The 13,661-nt window shown below is 40.2% G+C and overlaps 1 protein-coding gene and 1 long non-coding RNA gene across 3 annotated transcripts in view; both read right to left on the bottom strand.

The window, feature by feature from the left end:
- The window catches only part of LOC137475810 (transmembrane protein 263-like), a 198,532-nt gene that overhangs the window by 25,907 nt on the left and 158,964 nt on the right, over positions 1–13,661 (bottom strand). The gene's annotated exons all lie outside the window — the stretch shown is intronic.
- On the bottom strand, positions 727–13,361 carry LOC137475805 (uncharacterized). The gene is made up of 2 exons (XR_011000084.1): positions 12,875–13,361; positions 727–1,600 (listed from the first exon to the last, which is right to left on the bottom strand). It is a non-coding gene; the product is annotated as an uncharacterized lncRNA (long non-coding RNA).

Here is a 13,661-nt window from a genome sequence, read left to right as displayed (position 1 = left end):
CTGCCATGGGAATCTGGGATGGGTCATATCTGCATTTCATTTCAAAAGCTAAAGATACACAAAGAAGGGGACTTCTTTGCTAGGCAGGCAGGAAAAGTGAACTACAATGGATGATACCAGGCAGGCATTAATTGATTCCTTTGTGAAAGTACTGCAAAAAAGCATCAAAGCTAGTGCATCACAGGACAGATCATGCGAAAACAAAACCAGCAATTTCCTGAGCTACAGCTGAGGAAGCAATCCATGCAGAGGGAGACAGAGCCATGGCTGTGAGCCAGTCCAAGAAATTCAGGGAAATATAGGAGAGCTTTACCCACCAACGTTTTATACTGAGGTTAGAGATGCAGAGAGATATTGACATGGATGGTATCTCGCCCATGAAGGGGATTATAAAGAATAAGCCAAGCTACTTTTAAAAACAATGCTTTGGATAACCGAAGAGCAGACCTTGGCTTGGTTAGGGCTGCTAGGGAAGATTGACAACTGGTGCATAGGGAGCAGCTACTTTAGTTGCACTCATACCTACACAGACACTGCAAGCTGCAGAGCTGAAATGGGTTCAGGGAAGCTATCAAATTCCCGAGCCCCATCCCCAAATGTGTCAGGGTTTGTGAGTGATGAGCTGCTAGCAGAAGTAAGGTGAAAAGGAGGCTGTTGTGCTACACCAGATAGCAGTTGCTCAACCCCCACCATCACCATTTTTACCTTGTATTGTTTCAAGGCCTATTAATATTCATAAGAGCAGTTTTATTGTGTTTGCACTTTTCTATCATGCTCACAGGCCTGATCCCTTCTTGCCTTAATAGGATGCAAACCTCATGAAATCAGATCTTATTAGCCAAACTCCATCAGACGCCCTCAGCAGCACAGTACCTCAGTCCCCCCTCCTGCTAAAGCGAAAGGGAAGCCTTTCATGGTGTTGACATGTGTAGAACTCTTAATCTAATACGACATTTCAATCTTAAGAGCAGAAATGAATAGGAGTAAAACATAGTGCAGGGAAAGCCACTGAATGCTGCTGAGTCAAGCCCCACAGCATCGCAGCCAAGAGATGCAGAAGTCCTTAGAAAAAAGCTTTCTAATCCTGGCTTGCAATAAACTTGATCGAACAAAGGTGCTGGTTCATTAACATCTTTATCTCACTGACAGAAGACTGCTGACTTACCCCCAAATGAATTCCTCTGAGCTGTCTTAGACCACAAATTTCTTGGCTTTCTCCCACATGATAATGATTCTATTGTGGTGTACAGCCTCATCTCTGGGGGCTTTGCACCAAGAAAACTGAAGGGAATAAGCAAGAAAAGGCAGCGCTGAGTGCAGATGGTGGTCTTATCCACCATGTCTGCTCCCTGCCCCTCCTGAGCTTTAAACCTACTGACTTGACCAACATGCATAAATTTTCAACTCCTGGTCTTGCAGAGCTGAGAGAGGAGGAAGAGATTGGAATCTGCAGTGCAGCACCAATAAGGATGCTCTGCACTTCTAGGACATGTGCCTTGAGTCCTGCCTTATGTCTGCTCCACTGTGATGACAATGCCATAGATTGATTTTTCCAGATCCCAGGTGAAGTCTGTGCCTCTGGCAGGAAGAAAAATCATTGCTGGAGATGGAAAGTGAACAGATTTTGTAAGTCAGTGAGTGAAAACAAACACAAAATGTAGAGTGTCACACTGCTGCGCAGTCGTTTTCCTAAGTAGAACAGTACATTAACAGAATAATTTCAAAAGTATTTCCAGCTGCAGTAGCTAACAAGGACCTTGATAGGAAGCTCTTGCTCACTGAATAAGAGCTGCACAGATCTTGACCCTGAACTGCCCAAATCCTTTCTGCTTAATTCATGACCTTCATTCACACTGGATCAACAATAACTGATAGCAATTTGATGGAAAATTGCTGACTTAATACTCTGGACACTTTGCCAGTCAGGTTTGATACAGAATAGTTCTGTGGTGTATATCTCCCACTCTCAATACAAGCAAGCATGAGCTCTTGCATGATCACATCTTATTCAATAGATGGTTAAGAAAATGAGACTAGGCCCATATGGATCCAAATTGCTGACAGCAGAGCTAGGATTAAGTCATAGCCTTTCTTGGTGTGGAAGGGTAAAAAGTTCTCTTAAATAACCCACATTACCAAAAGGTCCCAAGTGCAAGAACTCAGGAGTATCTTATCTTTAATGATTTCTAGTTACAGGCTTTAAAACATAATTTTTAAAAATCTGTTATATGAACATCAAAGGAAGGTGGAAACCTGTTGCTATTATTATCTAATCAAACTTACAGCAAGGAAATTCAGCCATACTGTATGACCATTATCTCTAACTACAAGGAATTCTTCTGAGTGAGAGGATTAAGGGGAACTGGTACTGTGACAAAGGACAGCAGTGACATTTCAAAAAAATACTCAGATATTTAGATTTTCAACTTATTGTAACAGGTATTGCTGTAATTTATAGCCAGTTGAAACTGCAAAAGTTAGCTGGACAAGAGTAGATTATTGTATTGACAAAGGCTTTGTACAAGGGTACCACCCCAATTCAGCATCCCAATGTATAAGGTTGGGAGGGACTGGGAATTCTGATACAGACAGTTTTAGGAGCACTATTCATCTCAGCTTAATTGCCACTTTCTCTGAATCAAGATATCTCTGATTAATTTACAGACCTCACAAAAGGTTCCTCTAAAACGTGGGAATAGATTCTCCATAGGAATAGGTTCCTGGAGCAGAATTACAGGGTACTGCAGCAGCTGCTCCCTCAAGGTTGTATGAGTAGCACACCGAACTCATCCCAGCAGAGTATGATAAAGATCCCCTCTGGATCCCAGATATCTTAAAAAAATGCAAGCCTTTCAATCAGTGTCACAGATACACAAAACCACCCCTCAATACCATGTGGCTGTTGTTACTTGTGTAGTGCCTGGAGAAAAAGCTGTGCTGTGCTTTCCCTGTTTCATTCAACTAAAACTTCAAGAAACCTGTTCCTCAAGCTGTGCCAACATCATTTAGGTTGTTGGTGTGCAAACAAGGAGGTAAACAACAACAACCACAAAAAAATCGTGTTAATTTCAAGCTCCATTAAAAATGCAGGGTTTTGCAGCAAGAAAAATCAATGTTTGTCCGATGGAAAAAAAAAATAAGCCACCAGCCCTGATAGGAACAAAGGGCTGTTTTTAAGAGGATATAAAAATCTTGGTACTCAATATCCTCTGAGCTGGGGAAAAATTATTTTCTTATCACAGAGATTACTTGATTCTGACACAGGGAGTATCTTCATGTGAATTATCCAGTCCTAGATACTGTCTGGCAATGTTTTCCTTCTTTATACATCTGATCATCCTCCCTGCCCTCATTTAGGGAAGCAACATTTTAACTTCTGAGAAATAGCAGGTCTCTATTAGACCACAGTTTGTTCATATTTAGGAAAAATCACAGTCATTTGCTGCCATGACTATGTTAATTTGTTTAAATGCAGCAAAACTTTAAAGCTCTGGGCCCTCCCAAAGCACCAGTGTGCATTCGGCTAAATTGCAGTCTACCTCAAGTTGAATTCACCAAACAGCAGGGCTGCTGCCTGATGGGAAAATCCCAAGACTTGCACTCCCCAGCAGCCTACTTGTGTGCTTGGGGCCAGACTCAGCCCTTGGCTATGCAAACTCAGGAGGCTCCTCTCCCTTTTAATGGGCTCTGCAGGACCAGGAGCCTGCCCCTACGGCAGAACTCAGCTCTATCGAGTTGCTTCGAGCATGGTGACCAATCCACCCCCTGCAGTTGCCATCCTGAGCACTTATTTTTCCTTATAGAAGCACTAAAATAACCTCCTGGGCAAAAAGCCAAAAAAAAAAAAAAAAAAAAAAAAAAGCCAAAAAAAGGCAAGCCAGAAAGCCAAACTACACTGTTCAAAATAAAACAGATATCATAATTTTTCTACCCTTTGCTGGACATTATTAGTTCTCTGCTGACAGAGTCCAGCATGGACAAAGTGACAACTATGTATTATTACAGGAGGAGGCTGCAGCTAGAGAAAGTATATGATATCCGCTGTGTTCTCCTGTCACTGGCTGGAAGTTAAACACTCTTTGCCTGCAGGTATTCCTACAGGAGTGTGAAGAATAAAGTTCATCCAGAGATAAAATCTAGCTGTTCTGCTCAGCAGTCCTAAACCAAAGGGAGACCTCACTGCCAAAACCCAAGAAATAATTCCCCTTTGTTTTCAACAGATTGTCTATCCTCACTGTCAAGAATGAAAAATATCCCAGAGAAGATACATTTAGCAGAGATGACACATTAAATGACCCATACGAGGGAGGGCTGATACCATCCTCTGGCAACTGCACCTTCATTTTCTAGGAGAAGTATCACATCGTGTGTCAGCTTTCAACAACCCAAGAATCTCAAACTAAAGTGGAATTTGTGGAAATCAGAGAACCAAGAGCAAAATGAAATGCACCAAACACTTTGAGTTAAAGCCTGTTTCTAAGTGTTGGAGGATTTCTCACCTCGTATCTCAGTTATGAGGAGGAATCCTGCTACTACTGAAAAGACCAACACCTGACAGTGAAATGTGTAACCCAAATCAGAATCAGATTTAATGCACAACACTGGTATGTGTAAGCTTCCCCCTCCACTTGCAAAGTTAACTAGTTGCTTTGCAGCTTGACTTCCTGCATGTTTTTAAATGAGCTATAGCAAAAGTGAAGATGCTCAGTCTCCAATGTAGACAAATCCTCCTGGGATATCAAGGAGAAAGCGTATTCTAACACGTGCCAGGGATCCACTAAAGTCTCAGATTGTATCAATAAGTAAACAGACAGCTTTGCAACTTTTACCAGCAGATAAGAATGATGTACACTTCAACAGCAATACAGCATCTGTTATGCACTATCAACTGAAGAAAAGAGTAGGCAGCTCTGGTGAGGGAGGGTAAGGTCAGTAGCTGAAGAGATTCAACAGCTCTTGCTTCAGAGAGCAAACACAGCCATGTGTCAATCCATTCACTAATTCAGACACCAATTTAGGCTAAGTCTGTCTTTAATTTATAACTTTCTGCATTTTGACAGCCCTCTGGGACTGTTAATTCATTTGGAGTCTGTAGAGTATGTATCAAAGGATGGGAAAAAACCCAGCCCAAATATATTATCCAGGCAGCAAGGCAGAAAGAAGACACCTTTGGTAGGAAGGCATTTTTTCTTCCTAATGAAAGGACTTACTTTTCTTTAACCTAAAATACTTAGATGTAAGGTTCAAAGGTGATTTTTCATTATAAAGCTCTATTTCCAACCCAACAATTCCTCAAAAGATTAACCTCTCATATTCAAATTTCACAGTCCTGCACCCTCTTCAAAGACACTCATTTCTTGGGACACTTGATCAAATTGCTTCTGACCTTTTCCAGTATGCTGAGAAGCAGGGAGGAAAGCAAGAGGGAGAAGGATGGTAGGGGATGGATATGGAGAACAGGAAAAATTCTCATAGAAGAAGAATTCTCATTAGCCTATTCTTGAACAGCTCCACAATCAAAAGGTTTTGAAGTAGAAATTGGCATGGAAATATTTCTGCCTGAAGGATTTAAAAGAATAATCCTGGAAGGGTTCATTGGGCATCGCCAGACTCCAGTGGGAATTAGTTGTCATTTGACCCAATTATACATGTTTAAAAAGCACATGCTGAGTATGCCTGGGAGGTTTTCTACCAAGCTCATTAATGAGTTGATTTTGTCCTGCACCAAGTGTTCTACCTCAGTCCTGAAAAATGCTACCTAAAACCATAAGACTCATAAAAGTGTCCATAGGACACTGCATATTCCTTAAAATTGAGCAGGTGTCTTTGCGCCTTGCTGGATTAGACTTGACCTGGGGTTTTCCATGAATTCAACCTTTGGTCCCAGAATGGCTTTCTAACAGAGATACTGATCTCTCTGAAATTTTGCAAATGTGGCATTTTGCAAATATTTCCAAATATTAAGTTAGCTTAACAAACATTGCATGACCCATTCACAATAATCCAGAGCTGGTCCTAAACTATATACTACTAATGATGATGATGATGACAATGATAATAATAACAATAATACCATCCCAAGTATGTTGAAACAGACATATTATGAAAAAAATATTAACAGAGAAAAAGATCTGCTTCAACTGAAGTTCAGTATCAAATCCTTCAGCACAGAGAAGACAGAACCAGAAACCATTGCCTTGCTCAACAGGAAACACTCTATGAAGAAAACAACATGCCCTTTATAGTGATTTTTAGTAGGAAAAAAAAATATGAAAATGAATGGCTGGATTCACAAAGCTGTCAGTGCATTAAATTTTATGTAACAGCTCAGAGGTGAGAGTATTCACCAAGGATAGAAGAAAACTAGGCTTTATGACCCTAAAGATTCAAATTTTTATCTCCAAACTGCTCGTGGAGTACTATATATTTAGGTTACTCTGTTTTTTTTGAATAGACTTCTTTTAGCATTTTTTTTTCTGTGCAGAAATAATTAAACATATAATGGAACAATAAGTGGAATTAAAACACTCTCCCTGCCAACTCAGGATTCTCACCATCAGTACCTTCACGAGACTGGAAGAAGCATGACTAAGGGCATTGGCCTCAAAACACTCTCTAACTTGTTAGGAAAGTAACTTTCTTTAAGAATGGAAAGCCCGCTGACCTGAAAGGGTGGACTTGCATCTGCCTCTCCTATTTTCTGCATGCGCACTTAAACTAGAAATCTTCCACAGGCAGGATAGGATTCAGACAGTAATTTCTTGTAATAGCTCCTTGCCTCCCCCTTGCTGTTTCCTCATTGAACATTACTAGAAAATAGAGGTTTACATGAGAAAATGGTTAAGTAATTACATCCCATCCCTTTCCTCAAACATACTTATATTATAAAAAATGTTGTCAAGCTCAACTAGATATGAAAAACAAGTGCAGTTAAAAGAACGTAATTTAAATTTTAGTATAAGCAGACTGACCGTAACAGACCAGAGATGGACTTTATTTCCCTGGGGGAAAAAGGAAGTTGAATCACATGTAGGGTTAATTTAGATCCCTATTTATTTACCTCATTCCCTAAATTACAGCTAAGGAGTACTGCATTCAGCATATGTATGAATAGTCAAATCAGGTACATCATTAGCTGCCTCAGCTTCAGGAAAGAACATGTCTAATAAGGTTACTTGCAAAATTATTAGTGCAAATTATTTACTGAGAATGTCTGTAAGAGGTCCAATTCAGACACCTCATGACAATGAAAATATGGAAACATAGCACAAGAATATTAAAATCCTACAAATGTTTCTAAACTTGCATACAAATTACCATATTCCATTATAACATTTTATTTGAGAACTATTGTCATAGTATTATTAGATATTATATTGTAATGCAAATGCAGCAAAAAGCAGAGACAGGATTTCTCTGCAAAAACTGATGATATGTAATTTCAGAATTTTGCATAGTTTCTCTTGCCTCCTTAGCGTTCCCCTGCTTTCTCTCCGACTCTCTAGAGTCCTGTAGTCTCTATCGAGCCATGGTAGGGCACACACTAGGAAGTTCAGGCTCAGTATAAACCGCTCACACTGGAACCCTACAACAATAAACACAGAAACTGCATTTCTCTCTCTTTGCTCTACCTCCTGCTTCATTTCACCTGTTCCCACTCCAGGAAGACCTGCCTCTATGGGTACCATGAGCAAATCCTTCCCAATACATCAGCTAAAGGCAGGCAAACAAGAAGCCCTCTAGCCAGTGCAACCATGCACAGCATCTCTCTTCCTCTGGACTTCTGTAAACTTTCTGGAGAAGAGATCTTCATTTATTTGTCATGTCCAATAGTGAAAGAGAGAATGAGAAGATCTGAAGAGGCAACTTCCATCTAGCTTCCTGACAGTCACAGAAATAATGAACAGTAGTAAAGCTGATTCATGGCAGGAGATGCAGAGCAGAGGCTCATACAATTACTGTGTAAGCCTAGGTCTGAAGACAAGAATGCAGAACTGTGTCTGCAAAGCACAGGAGGAACGCTGAGATGAAACCTGTTCACTGTTTTGAAACATGTCCACAGAGGTATTGTTTTGCTCTCAGAAGTTACAAAGGAGAAGGAAGCAGGGAAGAAACATAAACCACATAAAGAAAATTCCCCATAGATGTTTCCTCAGGATTTTTGCAGCTACCGTCTGGTTTGAAATGAAGGGTTTAATTCCATAAGTTCACAAGTACAACACATTTTATAAGTAGGAACAGGAAGGGGAGGTGGTTTGGCATCAGGGTAAGAATTCAGGCAAGTATGCTGTTAGTCTGTGATCCAGACACAGAATTAACATCTAATGAATGAATCATGCCATACAGACTGACAATCTGACAAAGCTAACCTGAGCTACAGTAAGAAATCAAGTCTCTAGAACTACCTAGTCCTTTGTCTTAATCTGTGCCTGTGTCTGTCACCTTTTCATCCCTGACACAGTTTGTTTATGCAGTTATGGTCTCCAGGCCCACACTGGTGAAGCACAGATGACAGTAATTTTGAAACAAGCAAAAATCCTGCAGCATGGGCTGTCTGAACACATTTGGTTGGTGTCTGTGTCAGAGATGGTTGTGCTCTGATAGGAAAGATCTAAAAAGGCACTGGAGAGTGAAGTATCTGAGTAAGAGACAGAGCCAGATGAGCAAAGTCCTTACATTACTGTCTGTCCCTGAATTAAGCCTAGCCTGAGAAGAGGAGCTGTATACTAGGGATTAGATTCACTAGAAATAAGAACCATTACAGTTTGTGCATTAAAGGGATCAGGCAGCACCTGTGACCAGCACTCGCAGCATATCAATTCTGCATTTCCACGCCTGTGGCACCAGAGGAAAAACAACGTTATGGCTACAACTGAATCATACTCTTTTGATGATTCATTCACAACAACCCTAGGGCACAATAAAAAATTGTGGCTTCCACAGTCTGCTGTCTCTCATAAGGGCTGAAATTTCAGACAGCCATGACTTGAGTTCAGATGCATTGCTAATGCATCACTTGTGCATTGCTGTCAGCATGGAGAGGGGAAGACGAAAGAAAGAAAGAAAGAGAAAAGGAAGAAAAGGAAGAAAAGGAAGAATAGGAAGAAAAGGAAGAAAAGGAAGAAAAGAAGAAAAGAAGAAAAGAAGAAAAGAAGAAAAGAAAGAAAAGGAAGAAAAGGAAGAAAAGGAAGAAAAGGAAGAAAAGGAAGAAAAGGAAGAAAAGGAAGAAAAGGAAGAAAAGGAAGAAAAGGAAGAAAGAAAGATAAAAGGGTTTCACATTTGGGCTTTGTGAGGTGAAGGCAGAGGAGATATTCTAAGGTGCATCACAGAGCTACACTAAATGACAGCACGTACAGGTCCTTGGGAAAAAACACTTCCCCAAACACCTGCAAAAAACATTGCTCTAAGAACCTTAGCAGAGATGAAGGCTCAGAGGGGAAGAGAAGAGCTAGGATAAGCACAGTGTTCAAGGTGACAAAAAGTTCAGGTGTCTTTTTACACAGCCAGCGAGGTTTTCTTTCATCACTGCAAGTGACATTACACCACTGGGGACAAAGCCACCCTGCAGACTCACTGTTGTGATCCCTAGTCAGGCATCATGCTTTTGCACTGGACAACAGTAAATCTCAAACAGACCTATACAAGGAACTTTCAGCCTATAATTTGATACATCTGGTTTTCCTGCTTTTTTCTCCAAGCAGAACTTGTCAGGAGGCTGGATGCAAAAATTTTGATCTGCTTTAAAGTAGTTGCAAATGCTTTCCACAGCCTGTTGTTCTATATGCAAGCAGTGTGGTGGGTTTCAAACTATATCCTGTAGAGGGGTGGGTCATTTGTATTGTGACTGCCCATCTTCAGAGTCACTGGCAGCAAATGGGCTGAAGAGAAAAAGGAACTTGTGGCTTCCAAGAGTAGTAGAGCTGGGCCACAACTTCCTGCAAGAGTTCCAGGACAAGACTCAGTCATAATAATAATTGTCCAAGATACAGCACCTTGCTTTTACTCTTCTGGAAAGCTTTACTTTTTGTTTGCTAAGTTCACCTTTCTGTTAGCTGGAGTTTTCTTAGAGAGATGCAACTTGAGCTGCCCAGGACACAGTCACTCCCTCCCAAGCATATCTCTCCCACTGCACTTCTCCAGCAGGTTCCCAACAACGTCTTCTTGAGAAGATATTCCCCAAGATCATGTTTTCCTAAATTCAGAACAATGGCACAAGAGATTATCAATCAGTTTAATAGGATGTGGAGTTTGGAGTGGGGAGTGAAGTGACAGATGAAAGAAAAGGTTTGGGATGTGGATGTAATTTCCAGTATGAAAACAAATAACATTCTGAACTTAGCAATTAAATTCAGTCTTCAAAACTCATGCTCCCTTGAACATTCAACTCAAAGATTACCTTTTGTGGGAAGGAGGGCTGGCAAAGCTTAGGCGAGGTGAAACCCACCAAATGCCGATGGGAATGACAAAATCACTCTTAAATTAATATGTGGACTCATGCAATGTGGCTCATGTCGCAAAATAACTGAGGAATATAATTGTACTCATACTCCCTGATTGGTACCTCTTAAAATAGGAGGAAAGTGGTCTTGGCTGAAGAGATGGGGGTTGCACTAAGTTTATACAGCAAAGCAAATTTTAGGCACTCAGCCTCCTATGTTAGAGCAACTTGCTATTTTTAAGCAATAACTAGAGCACCTTGGTATTATTAAGCAATAACTCCTTGAAAATACAGCATCCAAAGTGAAAACAAATAGCTCAGAAATGCAGGGCATCCAGGAGTTAATTTTTCTAAGAAACAGAGAAGCAGAATCCACCTACATTTCTGACATCTTCCATTAGTAAGTTTTCTAGATGAGCAATTCATGACACTGAAGAAACGAGATCATTAGAATGTGAAATGAAGGGTGATGGATGGAGACCATAGCAAAGAAAATAATAAATCATGATCTGAGCTACAGATGTGCAATTCTGGAGAGCGTGGCTTCTTCTGACTTGACTGGATTGTGTTAGACCACAGCTTTCCAATTACATCCCTCTGCATTCTTCTGCTGTGAAATTAAACTAGGGATGTAGCCCTCGTGAAGGAACTATAATCAAGAAGGAAGGAAGAAGTTCTAAATATGCTACTGTATAAATCAATGTGGAGTACATATCTACAATACTATGCACAATTGTGATTTTTTTTCACCTTGAAAAGAACATATTAGAACTAGACAAAATAATTGCAATTGTTGCAATAGTTGCAATTGTTGGTTGAGAGTTACAAAGCAGCTTACAGATGAGAACAAAATAAATAGTTTAGATCTCTGAAGCTTGGAAGAGATATGACTGAGGATGAATATGATAGAAAGCTTTAAAACCATGAATGGTATACAGAAATTGAATAGGGGATTATTATTTATTATTTTTTATATCACCCAAACTAGGAGGCAGCCAATAACATAATCAAGCAGCGTGTTTAAAACAAATGAAAAAGAATTTTTTAAAACAACACACACTTGAATTGTGAAATTAGACCATGGATTTCTCTGGAGGTCAAAAGTATAAATGGCTCCAAATGTAGTTAGATAAATATATTGAGGACAGGTCTATCAGTGACTATCAGGCATGATGGCTGAGATGGAGTATTTGGCTCAGAAAATGCCTAAAATGCAGATTGCTAGAAATTAGAAAGATACATTGGGGAATATTCACCCCAAACCTCCTCTAGCAGTGGAGTGAAAAACACACAATAACACTTAAAAGTCTCAAAAGCATCTCATTTTGAAGGCAAGTCTGATCACTGACCCAGGCAGATTCACTGTGCCTGTGGAATGGCATGCCTAGTATCACAGATTACCTTGGGAGTGCCAGCTGGAAAGAGATTTAAGAATTGGATGAATCAATTTCACTGGATTATAGAACAACGGCAATTATTTAGAATATGCAATTGAGAGAAAAACAGGTACAGTAATTCTGAAGGGGCTTTGCCATAGACTTTCATTGCCTCCTTGGATCTTGGGAAGTGTTTGTTTTGTGCAGTCTTCTGGGGAAATGACGAAAACAACAAAGCGCATTAATATCTACTTGAAACTTCATTCTGATTTTCTGCTCTGGATTCTGTTCAGTGCTTCCTCCCACATCAAGGTGTAGAGGACAAACCCAGCAACACTTCACTACTGAGTATTATTTCAGAGAACCAAGCTGGAGATGCTTCCTAAGCACTGGCACAGAGGGCTTGAATTCACAATGCAATATAGTGTCTCATGCATTCAAATCATGACTTAGAAGTATAGTCTCACTAAACATCTAGAATTTTTTTTCCTTAGGGCATTTTTTCTTAAGGCATCTGATACTGCCTTTCTTATCCCTCACCTACTCTTTAATACAGGTAAGTACACTATCCTACAGTCATAGTTTAATGACATATAGGAGGAAGACAAAGAAAACAACCCTAAATGCATCTGGGGACAAGTTTGCTTTTGGTTGTTGTGGGGGATTTTTTAGATGCAGTGATTTCTTATGATTTACTACATGCTTGGATTATCACAGATTAGGCTGCTTCCCTAGACAACACAATCCTCTTTCTGATCTCACAGTGTCGTATGAATCACCAAGCACAAAACGTATTCATGCTATAATGATTTTCTGATAATCTCATGACCTCTAACAGAGTGCACAATGCAGCTAGATATGGTACACGTCACATTAATATTGCTGACAACTCACTTGACAACAGGGTTTGCACATCATCACCTTTTTCCTACAATACAAGCAAAACATCCCATGCTCATCTGGAAGTTTTTCTTAGCTGTTCAAAGCATTTTGAGGTTAACTACGTTACACTTAAGTGTTTCAACACTACTATCACAGAATCAGAGAAAAATCCATATACCATTGCACTTGTGTTTTTCAACTTGTCTTTGGCAGCATACAGAGACCAAACATCATACACACACCAGACAGGTGTGTGTTCCATGCAGAACCCTGCTTGCCCAGTGGAGGGACAACCCTGTAAAAAGTCATCTGTGTAAAGCATCTGAGGAACAGCTCAATTATTTGAGCAATACAAGGAACCTATACTGTTACTTTAATATACATGTGCATCGTTTTCCTGATGCAACTTGCCATTGAGTTATCTTTGTTTTTCTCATTTCACTTCCTACATTCAAAATGTCACCAGCCATCACTTCCCAATAGGCATGTCACACTGAAAAAGGCCAGTGACTCCCAGACACTAATTTTTTTTTCCAGCACATTAGGTGTGTATGAAATCCTTTCAGGGCCAGTGTCTCTGAAGACAATGTTGCTCAGGTCTCCACGGCCTCCCTGAAATGTCCCTAGGACTGCCTGTGACATATCACGGTTCTCAGTCTCTGCAAGATAGGCATGGACAATGCTGGGTGTAAGTTAACTAGAGTACAGGCTCAGGAGAGCCAGGCTGCAGCACCATGAAGGAGACGACTACCAGGGCAAACACGACTCTGAAGCAAACTGACAGTTCTTTTCCTCCCAGAACTGCTCAGCTTTGTTTTGCCAGTCAGGAAATCAAAGTGCACACAGAAAAGCAAACATCTAGTGCTTATAAAAAATGGTTACATTTCAGGCACATCAATTTGCAAGCATCCTCCTTGTGAACAACAACTGCTACTTACATTTTTCTTTTAAATGTAATGAAAATA

The sequence above is a fragment of the Anomalospiza imberbis genome, chromosome 6 (assembly GCF_031753505.1).
Source record: "Anomalospiza imberbis isolate Cuckoo-Finch-1a 21T00152 chromosome 6, ASM3175350v1, whole genome shotgun sequence".
Taxonomy (NCBI): domain Eukaryota; kingdom Metazoa; phylum Chordata; class Aves; order Passeriformes; family Viduidae; genus Anomalospiza; species Anomalospiza imberbis.
Note: the sequence above shows the minus strand (reverse complement) of the source record. Positions and strands in the feature narration are given on the sequence as shown.